The sequence below is a fragment of the Phragmites australis genome, chromosome 7 (genome assembly GCF_958298935.1).
Source record: "Phragmites australis chromosome 7, lpPhrAust1.1, whole genome shotgun sequence".
NCBI classification, from domain to species: domain Eukaryota; kingdom Viridiplantae; phylum Streptophyta; class Magnoliopsida; order Poales; family Poaceae; genus Phragmites; species Phragmites australis.
The window spans coordinates 22,697,809-22,711,585 of record NC_084927.1 but is presented as its reverse complement, the minus strand read 5'-3'; positions in this window follow the sequence as shown (position 1 = coordinate 22,711,585).

Genomic DNA, 13,777 nt, shown 5'->3' with positions numbered 1-13,777 from the left:
GAGGCTTACATCGACGATCTCGTGGTCAAATCCCGAGACCGCGCCACCTTGCTGGAAGATCTAGCTGAGACTTTCAACAGTCTCCGCACTACCCGCTTAAAGCTCAACCTTGAGAAGTGTGTCTTCGGGGTGCCTGCAGGCAAGCTCCTCAGTTTCCTGGACTCTAGCTGAGGAATCGAGGCCAACCCTGAAAAGATCCGGGCCATCGAGCAGATGCGACCCTCGGCTCGACTCAAGGAAGTTTAGCGCCTCGCCGGCTGCATGGCGGCCCTCGGGCGCTTCATCTCCAAGCTCGGGGAGCGAGGACTCCCCCTCTTCAAACTCCTCAAGAAGACCGGTCACTTCGACTGGACGCCGAAGGCCGAGTAGGCCTTCCACGACTTGAAGAAATATCTCACCTTGCCGCCCGTACTGGTGGCCCCCTCCGAGGGTGAGCCTCTTCTGCTCTACGTCTCGGCCACACCTCAGGTTGTGAGCATGGTACTGGTGGTGGAGCGTGATGAGGGCTCGGGGCAAGGTGCTGGGTCCCAGCTCCCGGCCGCCCCTAGGTAGTCTCCAGTTCTCGCGGCTCCTCCCAAGCAGGGAGTAGAGCCCGAGCACCTAACTCCTCCTGAGCAGGAAGTCAAGCCTGAGCACCTGGCTCCTCCCGACCAGGGAGTCGAGCCCGAGCACCTGGCTCCTCCCGACCAGAGAGTCAAGCCCGAGCATTCGGCCAGCCCCGACCACGCCGCTGAGCTCGGGGGCTGTGACAAGCCCTCGAGTGAAGCCGCAGTCCGGGCCTGCTGTGTACAGCGACCGGTGTACTGCATCAGTGAAGTCCTCCGAGACGACAAGACAAGATATCCCCAAGCCCAGAAGCTGCTTTGTGCCGTGCTCGTCGCTTCCCGAAAGCTGCGCCACTACTTCCAGGCGCACAAGGTCTCGGTGGTTACCACGTATCCGCTGGGGCCAATCCTCCAGAACCGAGAAGGCACTGGGCACATTGTCAAGTGGGCGTTGGAGCTGGCGGAGTTTGATCTGCACTTTGTCAGCTGCCAGGCGATCAAAAGCCAGGCGCTCTCTGACTTTGTGGCGGAGTGGACGCCCGTCCCCGAAATCGACCTTGATGAGATTTCCCCATATCCCGGGCACGATGCGCCCGGGTACTGGGTTATGCACTTCGACGGATCCCTCACGCTGAAAGGTGCAGGGGCCGGAGTGGTTCTCACCTCCCCAACGGGTGAAGAACTCCGGTACGTCATACAGCTGCATTTCCGAGCAACCAATAACATGGCGGAATATGAGGGCCTCATCGCTGGCCTCCGAGCCGTGGTGGGCCTTGGGATTCATCGCCTGCTGGTCAAGGGAGACTCCTAGCTGGTGGTCAACCAGGTGTCCAAGGAATACCATTGCGCAGATCCTCAGATGGCGGCGTACGTGGCGAAAGTCAGGAGGCTGGAGAGGCACTTCGACGGCCTGGAGTTGCGGTACATATCTCACCGCGACAACGCTCTGGCCGATGACCTCTCTCGCCTGGCCTCTTCCCGTGCGTGCGTCCCTGCCGGAGGCTCACACAGCCTTCCGTCCTGACTGCCGACCAGGATGAAGGGGAACCCTCAAGCCTAGTTGAGGGAACCCAGGCAGCGCCCTAAGTGGGGAGCCCCGTCAGGGTGCTGCCGCCCGGTGAGTGCGCTGCGCTTGCCGGCGATTCTCAAGATGCCTTATGAATCGACGAGATCCGAGGGTACTTGAAAGAAAATATCCTCCCCGGGGATGATGCCTCTGCAGAGAGGATTGCACAGCAGTCCAAACGTTATGCCATAGTAGACGGGGGTCTCTACCGGCGCGGCACGGACGGTGTCCTCCTTAAATGCATCACCCGGGCAGAAGGCGGTGAGCTTCTCACTGAGATCCATGAGGGTGAGTGCGGTGGCCATGCATCGTTCCGCACGCTGGTCGGGAAGGCCTTCCAACAAGGTTTCTACTGGCCTACAGCTCTCCAGGATGCTTCCGAGTTGGTTCGGCGCTGCAGGGTGTGCCAGTTCCACGCAAAGCAGATTCACCAGCCAGCTCAGGCTCTTCACACCATCCCCCTGTCATGGCTCATCGCGGTTTGGGGGCTGGGCATCCTATGATGAGGACATCACTCTTTTGGATACACACACACCGAGTATTCCTCCAACAATAGGTCCATTGACACGAGCTCGTGCACGTCAACTAAATCATGAGGTGAGCTCGTTCCTTAGTGTTCCTTTATATTTTGATAAGGATGGGATGCTACTGAATAATTATGATGTATTGTTACTTAGGAACACGGGAGAAGAACAGCAAGGGCGCCTAAGCCAAGGTGGAGGTCCAATCAAGTTCGAGTCCGTTTCGGAGTCCAGGACCAGACTGCACTAAAATCGTCGCCCAGGACGCATACGGACTCCGTTTTCGACGTTCTACACATGGTTGGAAAGCTAAGGAGATAGGCTTTCAAACGGGACTGGTCCCATGTCCAAATTCTTTCTGACTCAACAGGAATCGTCGAAACAAGTGGACATCCAGAATCTGTCAGGGTGCTGTGCCACCATCTTTTGGGCCGTTGGGACGTGTAACGTGTTGGAGTCCATTAGGGACGCATCCAGGGGTCCTTGGTCGACCCTAGTCTTTTATATACAGTAGCCGCTGCCCCAATTAGGGTTGGGTTTTGCTTAGATATTGATCTACACACAGATTGTGAGATTTTCACTCTTGTTCCGGACCGACTAGGCCGCCGCAAGTGTTTGTGTAACCCCAACTTCGAGTGCTTGAATTCTATTCGCAATATTTCAGATTGCATCTTCTACGTTCTTGCTTGTGTTCTCGGTACGCTTGCAGGGATTGCGCCTTCTTGGCGAGGTCAACCGCGCGACACGGTTGATAACCAACGGAGCTGTGGTGTAGTGATTGCAAGGGAGATGATCTATTCGGGTCGAAGCCTTTGGATCATCAATGTTGAGTTGTCCACCTACCGACTTATCGCTACCTATCGGAAGATCAGGCCTACAATCTCATCATCCTGGGTCCATTCTCCCGAGCAATCGGGGGCTATGAGTACCTCCACGTCACCATCGACAAATTCACCAAGTGGCCGGAGGCGGTTCTATTCATCAAGGTTACCAAGAACACAACGCTTCAGTTCATCCGCGGTATCACAAGTCGCTTCGGTGTCTCGAACAGAATCATCACCGACAATGGCACTCAGTTCACGAGTGCCCTGTTCGGGGATTACTACGAGGATCTCGGCATCAAGCTCTGCTTCGCCTCTGTCGCTCATCCTAGGAGCAATGGGCAGGTCGAGCGTGCAAATGCTGAGATTCTGAAGGGGCTCAAAACCCGGACCTACAACGTGCTCGCAAAGCACGGGAAAGGGTGGATCGATGAGCTACCTGCCGTGCTATGGGCCAACCGGACCACGCCGAGTCGCGCCACCGGGGAGACGCCATTCTTCCTCGTATACGGTGCTGAGGTGGTCCTCCCCTCCGAGCTCACTCGTGGCTCCCCTCGGGTGCATGCCTACTCCGAAGTCGAACAGGAACAGCGAAGGCGCGACGACGTCGACTACTTGGAAGAGCGCCGGCGACGTGCCGTCGTCTGAGTAGCCAGGTACCAGTAAGGCCTCCGGCGCTATCATCAGCGTCACATTCGGGCCCGGTCACTCGAGGTTGGGGATCTAGTTCTCCGACGCGTTCAATCGCGTGAAGGAAGGAATAAACTGTCTCCTATGTGGGAAGGCCCCTTTACCGTGATCGGTGTCCCGCGATAAGGCTCGTTTCGGCTGGCTGCGGAGGATGGGCAGACGCTCCCAAATGCGTGGAACATTGAGCATCTGCGCAAGTTCTATCCTTAGGTGGACATGTTTATGTTCGGGCCAACCAGGCCGGGGTTCCCCCCGCCCAAGTTGGCCGGGGGCTACCACCAACCATGTAAGTCACCCAATCTTGTACAAAATTGTCAATATATACCCTCATTTTCCAGTTCTTATTTCAAATTTTATTTCAAATTTTCTCTCTGGAAACCATATGCTTAATCTGTCTGGTGAGATGCTCGATTGTGCGAGAAAAACACGCTCTCTCATTTTTCCCGTTGATAAAAGAATCCCGATCGGTATGCGCGCAGGCAGTTGCCGCAGACCTAAGTCTGTTGTGGTAGGCTGTGGTGTCCGGTGCCATGGCAGTACCCCAAGCATCACTCAGCCTCTAGGGTTCTCGGGTAATCCTACCGTTTGAGCAAAGAGCGGTCGGGACCGCCTAGACCCCAGGGGCGGGCTGTCGGTGCTCAGTCTGGTCAGTCCTTCCCGGGCGTCACCGAACCATAGGACCTCTGGGTTATGCCTCTGTCTGTATACTTCACCGGTCCGGGTATTCGAGAGGTCTCGGGTCAAAAACGAGAGCAATCTATAATGAGTACCCCACTAACAGAGCACACCAAACAAAGAATCTTTTCCTATTTTCTAAAAGCTTACAGATCAACAACCAAGAATGAAAGCAGCTCGACCGCAAGGGCCTCCATGCCCAGGGCGCTGCTTGAGCCTATGGGGTCCTCGGGCAGTACTACTGCTCGGGCACGAGTGGTCGGGACCGCCTGGCCCCTGGCTCCCTCTCATGCTCTCCAGTGCTCGGGCGCTCCGTCCGGGGGAACCAAGTTCCCGGGCACCCCGAGTTCGGAGCGCATACCCCTCCTGGATCGGTCGGCCGAAAGGCTGACAGCTGTCCGGTGAGTGGCTAAAGTCATACAAGTTTACATTCCTACTTACTCAGCAATCTATAGTTCCCAAGTTATCCTCGGGACCCTCGCATTCTAATCTGTTCGGCGAGATGGTCTCCTCGCGCACAAAACCCTGCCCACGTGTTCGCTTTTTCTGGAATGACAGAACAGACAGTAGTCGAGTGTACCATACGAACAGCGATGTCTGACCGAAGTCCTTCATGGTGGTCATGGTGTTCGGCCATTTTGGCAGTACCCCGGGCACTACCGAGCCTCTGGGGTTCTCGGGTAATCCTACCGCTTGAGCAAAGAGTGGTCGGGAACACCTAGACCCTGGGGGTGGGCTGTCGGTGCTCGGTCCCGTCCGTCCTAGCCCGGACACCACCAAACCGTGGGGACTCTTGGTCGCATTTCCGCCCGCACGTGTCTCCGGTTTGCTTGTTTGAGTGGTCGCAAAGTGGAAAAGTATTCACTGGTCGTGGTGTGCTCCGTGCTGGATCGACCTATCTCCCAAGCAAGGAAGTTCGTGCCTTTGTCTCTTGACTTAGCCGCTGCGGACTCGTGAGGGCTCGAGGGCTAAACGCGCGGATTGGTCTCACTACTCGGACGATGAGTGGTCGGGGAGACTTCGTTCTCGGGGGAGGAAGGTTGGGCTCGGTCCGGCTAAGTACTCCTCGGGACATCAAGTGAAAAGCGAAAAGACTTCATCAAACATCAAGACAAACATTGGAGTTGCGATCCCAAAGAAAGGCTTCTATTATATTCAAAAAGAACCCTTCGGAGGGATCACTCCCATATTTACAACAAGTCAAGAAACAAAAGACAAAAGCCTAATCTAGGTCAGCGGGCTCTGAAGGCGGCGAGGAGTCTTCGCTGCTGCTGCCACTGCTCGGTACCGGCGGTGGCTCCCGCGTGAAGCACGCCACCACCTCGACGGTGACGCCCCGGACAGCCTCCCGGGCGGCCCCTTCCTCGGCCTCGACCACCCCTTGCCGGACTGGCTCCAGCGAGAAGTTGGGGTCTCGGCTCCGGTAGTAGGCCAGGACGTGCTCGGCCACCGCTTGGGCCAGAGCGCGCCCCTCCCGGGATGCCAACTCCTGCATAGCCCGAGGAAGAGCCTTCAGGCGCCGGCTGATCTCCTCGAAGCCGAGGGCGATGTGGCCGATGGTCTCTTGGTCCATCCCCTTCTCGCCCACGTTGACTCGCCTGAGCCCGGCCACCCTCACGGACCTCCGTGCTTGCCGAAGGATGTCTCGCATCATCAGCTTCAAGTTGGCCCACTCGGCGACGACGGTCTTGAGCTCGTCCTTCGCGATTTGAAGCCGCTCCTCAAGGCTTAACCCCTCAGCTGCACTGGTCGGGACGCCGCTGGTCACCGCGGCTTCGGCTTGTCCCCGCTTCACCTGCTCGGCGAGGGCAGCAAGGGCCCACTCCCGTACTGCCAGGTCGGCCTCCCATTTGGCGGCCTACTCCTCCCGAGCAGTTAGGGCCGCCGACGCCGAGGCGGCCTCCGCTTCGCGACGAGTAAGCTGCTCCTCCCGGGCGTCCTGAGCCGACGCCGAGATTTCGATGTCAGTCTCACGGACCGCAACCTCCTCCTCCCGATGGTGGACTTCGGCGCGACTCTGCTCGAGTTCGTCGTTCCGGCGGGCTAAGTCTGCCCGGGCGGTCTCCACAGTCTCCTCGGCCACCGCGCGCATCGCCATCTCATGGGTTGCGCGGGCCGAGGTGATGCGGGCCTCCAGGAGCCGACCGACCTCCTCTAAGCGCCCCCTTTCCTCGACGAGGGCGGCACGGTCCCTCTCGAGCTGTGCTCGCTCCCCCGCCACGGCCGCCTCCAGCCGCTCGATCACCTCCCGGGCGCTTCCTAGCACGTCCGGGAGGGGTTCTGCGGCCTGGCTGGATGATGGCCGGGCGCTGGGTCCCCTGCGAGACCTCTCAGCAGAGGCGCTCGGGGTGCCCGATTGTTGCCACGTTGGAACCGCCCTCACCACGGCCACTTGCCCCGCCCTCGAAGTGCTCGGGGCGGGCTCAGCCCGCGCTGGCTGCTCGGTCACAGCCGCTGCCCTCGGCTCAGGGCAGGGCGGCGCCTGCGGCTCCGGCTCGACCGGCGCGCTCGGCTCAGTCGCGGGCGCGCTCGGCTCAGTGGCAGGAGCCGGCCTTGGCGCCTCCGGTCGCCTTTGGTCTCCGGCGGCGTCCTTGGGCGGCCTGGAAATAGAAAAAGGTTAGTCCCCTAACCTACATCCGGGCAAAACGTGCTCGGGAAAAGAAGAAGACTCACGTAGACTTTGGTCTGCGGTACTGCCACCGGGACTCCGGGATCTTGAACTCTAGGCCCTGCGGCTTTGGCCTGGGGTCCGCCTTCCTCCTCTTCGGCGGGGGGCTCTGTCCCTCGGGCCGTTGAGGGGCTCTCGTGGAGCCTACCTCCGGTGGCGGGTCGGCCCAGGCGCCCGCTGTAGCGCCGTCGCGTCGGCCTTGGTATTCGGGCTCCCGCGCCCTGGACCTTGCCTCTGTCGCGGATTCCACGCTGGACGACTGGCCGCCCCGGCCTCCCTCCTTCACGCCGCCTGCCGACGGCCGCTGCCGTGGAGACGACGAGGACGACGGCTGAGGCAGGAACTCCCGGGGGCGCTTTCCTTTGTCCCCCGGGGCCGCCGCTCCGCTGCCGGCGGCGCCTTTCCCGCCGGCCTGATGGCTGCTGCCTGCGGCCTGCCACCTACGGCGTCGCCGCCACCGGTCCTCCGCGCGCCGCCCGTCTCCTCGTCTACCCTGGGAACCTGTATGGTTCCGGGGTTTCGACGCCTCGGCCGGTCGACCAAACCCTGGGCGTCGAACTTGGGCAGTGTCGCTTGCAGCGCCACCTGGCCCGGGTCCGCGCAGAGCGCCAGCTGCTCCCGGGGAAGAACCGCCTGGGTGTGGTCTTCCACGCCGGTCACCACCCGCAGCAGAGCCGCCAGCGCCCCCTCGTCCAGGTTCCCGTCCTCGCCGATCTGGGTCCTGGTGATGTTGTGGGGGCCCGTGTACATCCAGCTGGGGCGGGCTCGCTCCCGTAGGGGCGCTAGGCGGCGGTGCAGATAATCCGCCACCACCATCACCGACGTCAACCCCGCCTGGCACAAGTTGTCAATGCGGTTCAGCACGGGCCGCTTCCCAGATTGACCTCTGTGGCTCCGCCACCGCCTCCGGCAACGCGAGGCGGTCGTGGGGACTGACGTCAATGTAGACCCAATCGCGCTGCCATCGTCCCACTTGCTTCGCAGTATCTGCGGGATGTAGAGCTCAGCCAGCCCGTCCCGCAGCCGAAAGTTGCAGCAGCCGGTGACGTCCGCGGTGGAGGAACCTCTCTTCTTCCCGGCCGGCCGCAGCACGAAGAAGTGGCGGAACAGCGCCACCGACGGCGGCACTCCCACGAACATTTCGTAGAAGTGCGCAAATATCGCCAGGATGACCACCGAGTTTGGACTCAGGTGGACCAACTGGATGCCGAACGTGTCGAGGATTTGAAGGAAGAACGTCGAGAATGGCAGCACCCGCCCGGCCGCCACGAAGGAGACGAAGACGATGATGCGCTCCGGCCGGTCCGTGATGGGTGGGAAGCTCGCCAGTGTCGGCACCATCAGCTTCCGGACCTTCTCTGCCCCCTCCTCATTGACGATCTGTGACTCCAGTAGCACGCTGTCGGGCCCCTTGTCACGGCGGCTGCTCCCTGCCTTCAGCATCTTGTCGGTGGTGGGGAGTGTGTTGGAACGGGTGGGAGAAAGGAGGGCGCTGTGGGTCGGAGAAAGAGCGAGAGCTCTCAAAAGCAAGGAAGAAGAAGAAGGCAAGAGGCTTGATCGCAAAGATGGTGTAAAGGGGCAACGGTTCTCTCCCCTCTCCCTTTTATATCCTAGGGATTTCAAACGATGCCTGCCGCGACTCATTCGGCGAGACGAATTTCCTCGTTTGGCGCGGGCGTCAGGCGAATCTCCCTTGATCTGTGCGGTTGCCAGGCGCACTATCCTCGATCTGTGCGGTTGCCACGCGCACCACCCGCCTCGTTATCACGCGCCTCGGAAGTCGGTTGGACACGCATTCGTTCGGCCCCCCGGTGGGCTGTACCTGAAGCCTGGGCCAAAGAAACCAGCGCCTAAAAGCAGGCCACGTGGCGCCGGTGCTGGGATCGGCCTCGATGAAGACGATCGCCCCACCCGCAGTCTCTGAGCCATCGCCTGCCAATGGGCCCGGGGGCTGCTATCGGTGACACAGGAACCAGGGGTCCCCGAGTCCCGAGGCCAGATCAGCAGTTTGCCACGTTGCGTCCTCCCGCGGGGATCATCTCCGCAAGGTACGAGAAGACTAAGTCCCGGGAGAGGGTGCTCGGGGCCATGAACAGTGGTCCCCGAGTACCCGAGTTCCCCGATAACCCGAGAAGACTACGTGCCGGGAAGAGAGTGCTCGGGGCCATGAATAGTGGCCCCTGGGCACTCAAGTCCCCCGACGACCAGAAAAGCCAAGTACCGGGAAGGGGGTGCAAGGGGCTGCGAACAGTGGCCCCCGAGCACTCGAGTACCCCGAGGACCCAAGGAAGTTAGTTCTGGGAGAGAGTGCTCGAGATCGTGAACAGTGGTCCCCGAGCACTCGGTTCCCCGAGGATCCGGACAGTCAGTTCCGGGAGAGAGTGCTCGGGGCCGTGGTCAGTGGCCCCCGAGCACTCGGTTCCTCGAGGACTAAGAAAAGGCATATCCGAGAAAGAGTGCTCGGGGCTGTGAACAGTGATCCCCGAGTACTCGGTTCCTCGAGGACCTTAGAAGTCCTTCGCCGGTGGCCCCCACAGAGGTCCAGCGGTGAGGTGTCAACCAGTGAAAGGCCCGATGCCGCATTTAAGAGGGCGCGTGGCCTGTCACTTCCAACTGCTCCTGCCACGCTCGTTGTCAGTCCCTGCCACGGCCTGGCAGGGAGGCGTGGGGACATTTAATGCACAGGTCCCATCCCGCAACATCCGGCGCGCCTCGGGATAACATCGCAAAGACCAAGGCGCCCCGCCTGCCGCCCTGCTGTGTCAGGTATACAAGACCGAGTGGGCACGCCGGGCTGTTCAGTGGCTGCCCGATGGGCCCTCTCCGCAGCGCCCGTTGCAGAACGGTATGATGACAAGCCAGACCGGACGCGGGCGCGTTTTCAACCCTCCCCGTCACTTCGCGCAGCAGCCCATGATGGTTGCTTTCCATTTTATGGCGCCTTGGAACTCGCGCCCTCCCTTTCTGGGCACGCTACCACCCCGGTGGGTATTTAAGGCGGGGCGGGCTCCCCGGTGAAGGAGGGAGACAGAAGGCGAAGGTTGAGGACAGCAAGTCGAGGAAGAAGACAGAGGTTCAGTACAAGCACAGAAGCTCAAATCACTGAAGAACAAGGAGCCCGAGGCTCTAGGCTAGACAAATATTCTTGTAACCAGCAACATTTCTGAGAGACATTCTCAGAGCATTTATAGCATACACACAGGAGTAGGGTGTTACACTCAGTGCGGCCCGAACCTGTCTAAAAGACCTCCTGTGCATTTACTACTTCTGCATCCGATCATTCCATTCCACCTGCATCGCATTTACGCCCATTTATTTCACCCGCAAAACAGATTCAGAATCATCCCCCCGGCCGAATCTCAAAGGGGGTCCCTCCGAATCCCTACTTGAGGAGTTCACCCTCCGACAGCTACAATGTCTGGTGGGGGTGTCACTGGCAAATCTCGCTGTTCGTAGCACTTGTTGGACTGGTTTGCCTACAATGCGGCGCCCAACCTCTCCAAAAGCTATCATTTTAGCCTCGGCTGTGCCATCATTTGCAACGAAGCACAGCCTGTACCTGTGTAAATTGATTGGCATCGTGTATTAGTAATTGAGCTTTTATTTGTATGTAAAGAAAAGGGAAAGGCTGCTTATTTGAATCGGTATCCTGTGCAAGAGCATGTGTTGCATCTGTAACCATCGCCATCTGGTATACAGGCTCTACCGCATCTATTACATGATGGAAACCACCAGGGACTGGTTAGGACCAAGCGGCTGATAGTCACAGTACAACGGCATCCACCTTCCTGTTATTGTAATTAGTTAATGATTGTTAGAAGACAGATATAATAGTAGAAGCAAAATTAGTTGCGCTGTGTTGTTGAGAGGTAGGCGGTAGTATTATGGTAGAAAGAATGACTATGTGAATAGGTAGGAAGAATTGCAAAATGCATGCTGCGTACCGGGAAGTCGTATGGATCCATTGCTTCTAAATCATTGAGATATTTATCTTCTAGTTGAAGCGGTTCTCGCAGTGATGTTTTTTCTTGCGGAGGAGCAGCGATACGATTGATTGGTAATCGATGATTCGCAATACTGGGCACTCATGTATTTGAACAAATGTGTTAAATATGTGATGAAAAGTGGAAGTTAAAGTGATATCATGATGTTACAGGGTCATGTCTACTGGTACTAGCATTGCATACCTGCTGTAAAATTCTTTGGCCTCTGGAATTGTAGGATTGAAATACCACCGGCACGCAGTGTTTCCACTTAGATATTCTTCTCCTGTTTAAATAAAGCAATTAAAAGTGGTGTTATATGATTTTGAAGTAGTAATTTTTGCTTGAGACCTAAATCGTGTTTACCTGCGTATGTTTTCATAAGGTTGCCAACAATAAGGACAACAATTGGGTTAGCTTCCTCTTCATTGTAAACTTCATCAATGCTGAATTCAGCGGCTCGCTGCCCCCATAAAGTCAATTTGATTTCAGCATTGCTGCAAACAAAGAGGATTAGTTTTCTTTGTATCTTCATTGGTTGTATTTGTGGTGGATCACTAGAGGAATGGACATATAAAACGTAAAGTGCAAATTGGTTACCTGAGATCCTTGAGGATCACATCTCTGTTTAGAGTTGGCTTTGGTTGGTTTGGAAGTTGCACCAAGCGTGTGTCAGAAACAGCAGTGATTATGCCGAGGACATCTGAAGCGGTTGGCATATCAATTTGTTAAATTCTTGTAAGAGAAGTAGAAAGATAAAATCATTGGTTTGTAGGTAGTAAAATACTGACCTAAAAATTTTTGTTCTCACCAGCATGGCTTCGTAGGTCGTTGATTGGTGTAAGCTTGTAGATATACGCTGGGAATGTTTCTGTCACTTCTTTTGCTGGTGTTATTTTGGTGAAGCAGGTGAATTCTATCATGTAGGGTCCATCAACGGGCCTGTAAAGTGATTTAGCCTTCGATACTCTAAAGCGGCTGATTATATAGGTGCCGCCTTCTTGGATCAAAATGCTTTTAGTGTCAACCTCAGAGTTAGGTATTTCAGCATAGATGGCATTCCCCTGTGTTTCCAAACTTAGAGTAGGGAGTTAAGGTATCAAGGAAGCATTTTAAAACTATCTGTGGAAATCGAATAATGGTTGTTGTGAAAGGTAGATTAACATATATGCTGCAACAAGGTGCAAAATATGTAAAAAAGCATGTTAAGTTGCGTAACTGTCATAGAGGGCAAAGAAAAGTTCATTTTTGTCAATTTTTATTTTTTGGATCAGCTTAATATGGAACTGTTCTGCACCCTACACTTATGTTTTTTTCTCTTTTTTTAATCATGGGTTGTTTATATTTTGCATATTGTTGCTGCTGCTATGTTTTTATATCTGTAGTGTCTTTGCTGGAGAGGATAGAATTCAATGGTAGTCTAAAAATGCATAGAGTATAGTTGCTTGCTGTAGTAATAATATATTTTTGCTATTGTGTATTAGTGGGTAAAGAGAGGAAAAGCGTAAGGTAGTGAAAGTTTCCCTGTGTGCAATCACATAAGATGAAAGATTCTTTTTTAATCATTTTTAGAGGGACGAAGCACTTAATAGGAATAAAAAGTTTGTTGTAGTTTGGTACAGGAATGATGCTAACTATGATTCAAAGGTAATGGATCTGGAGGTTCTAATAATTGTTTAGGAGGGTTATTTGTGGCAGAAGGAGTAAATGGGGCAATTTGTGTAAAGCTGATAATCTATTAGGCTATCATATTTTTGTGATCTCTATGAGTTTTATTGTAGGGAGAGGAATAGTTTTGTGCTTTCATACGAGAAAGTTTTCAAATAACATGACAAGAAATATTACATGGTTGGCATTTTGTAAATGGCATGTAATAAATATAACAAGCATCATTTCATAGTATAACTGGTAGAAATATTTTCTCAATTGCTATACTATGCATAGCAGTATGCTGTGACAGTCAGCAGAGAGAGAGAGAGAGAGAGAGAGAGAGAGAGAGAGAGAGAGAGAGAGAGAGAGAGAGAGAGAGAGAGAGAGAGAGAGAGAGGGAAAAAAGATAAATAATGGTATGCATAAGATTGCTGACATGAAGTTCTGTATGCAATTTTGCTATGTGGGAATTATTTAGAGATTATAATAGGAGGAAGTTACATTTTATTGTAAACGATGATCTGAGCCATGTGGTAACTTCCTAACACATCAAAGAGAACTAAGAGATTTTAATGTATAGAGATACAAGAAACATCTAAAATATAAGGTGATATATGTAGCATAACAGTAGGGATTAGAAAAAAAAAACATTGTTGTAGTATAGTATGAGGCACAGTCTAGGATCTTGTTATTTATTTGCCAATATTATAATTATGAACAAGGTTTGCACAGCATATGAAACAAACAGAAAAATTTTGGAATACAAAGGGTAATTACATAAGCAAGTCTAGTGGTGGAAGTTGCCTGGAAAGAACGCTATTGATATTATGGAAGTTGCAAGTTGCTATGACACTTTTTAATCATGAGGAAACATTTATCATTCCTGTTGCCATGTTTTTAAATCATGGCAAGTTTCCTTGTCAATATTGTAATTATGAGCAAGAGTTCATTTTTTTGCTGTTGCTACGTTTTTATATCCAAGGTTTCAATTTGTGATTACACTCTGTTTTAATTGGCGTTAATCTATAGTGTGAAGTACATCGAAATTTTAAGTCTCTACAATTTAGTTGCTGCTGAAATTGAAAGTTCCCTCTCCGCTCCTCCTTGTAAGATAGTGTGCTAGTGCAGTGAGTTTAAAGTGCATCATCTGTGACTATA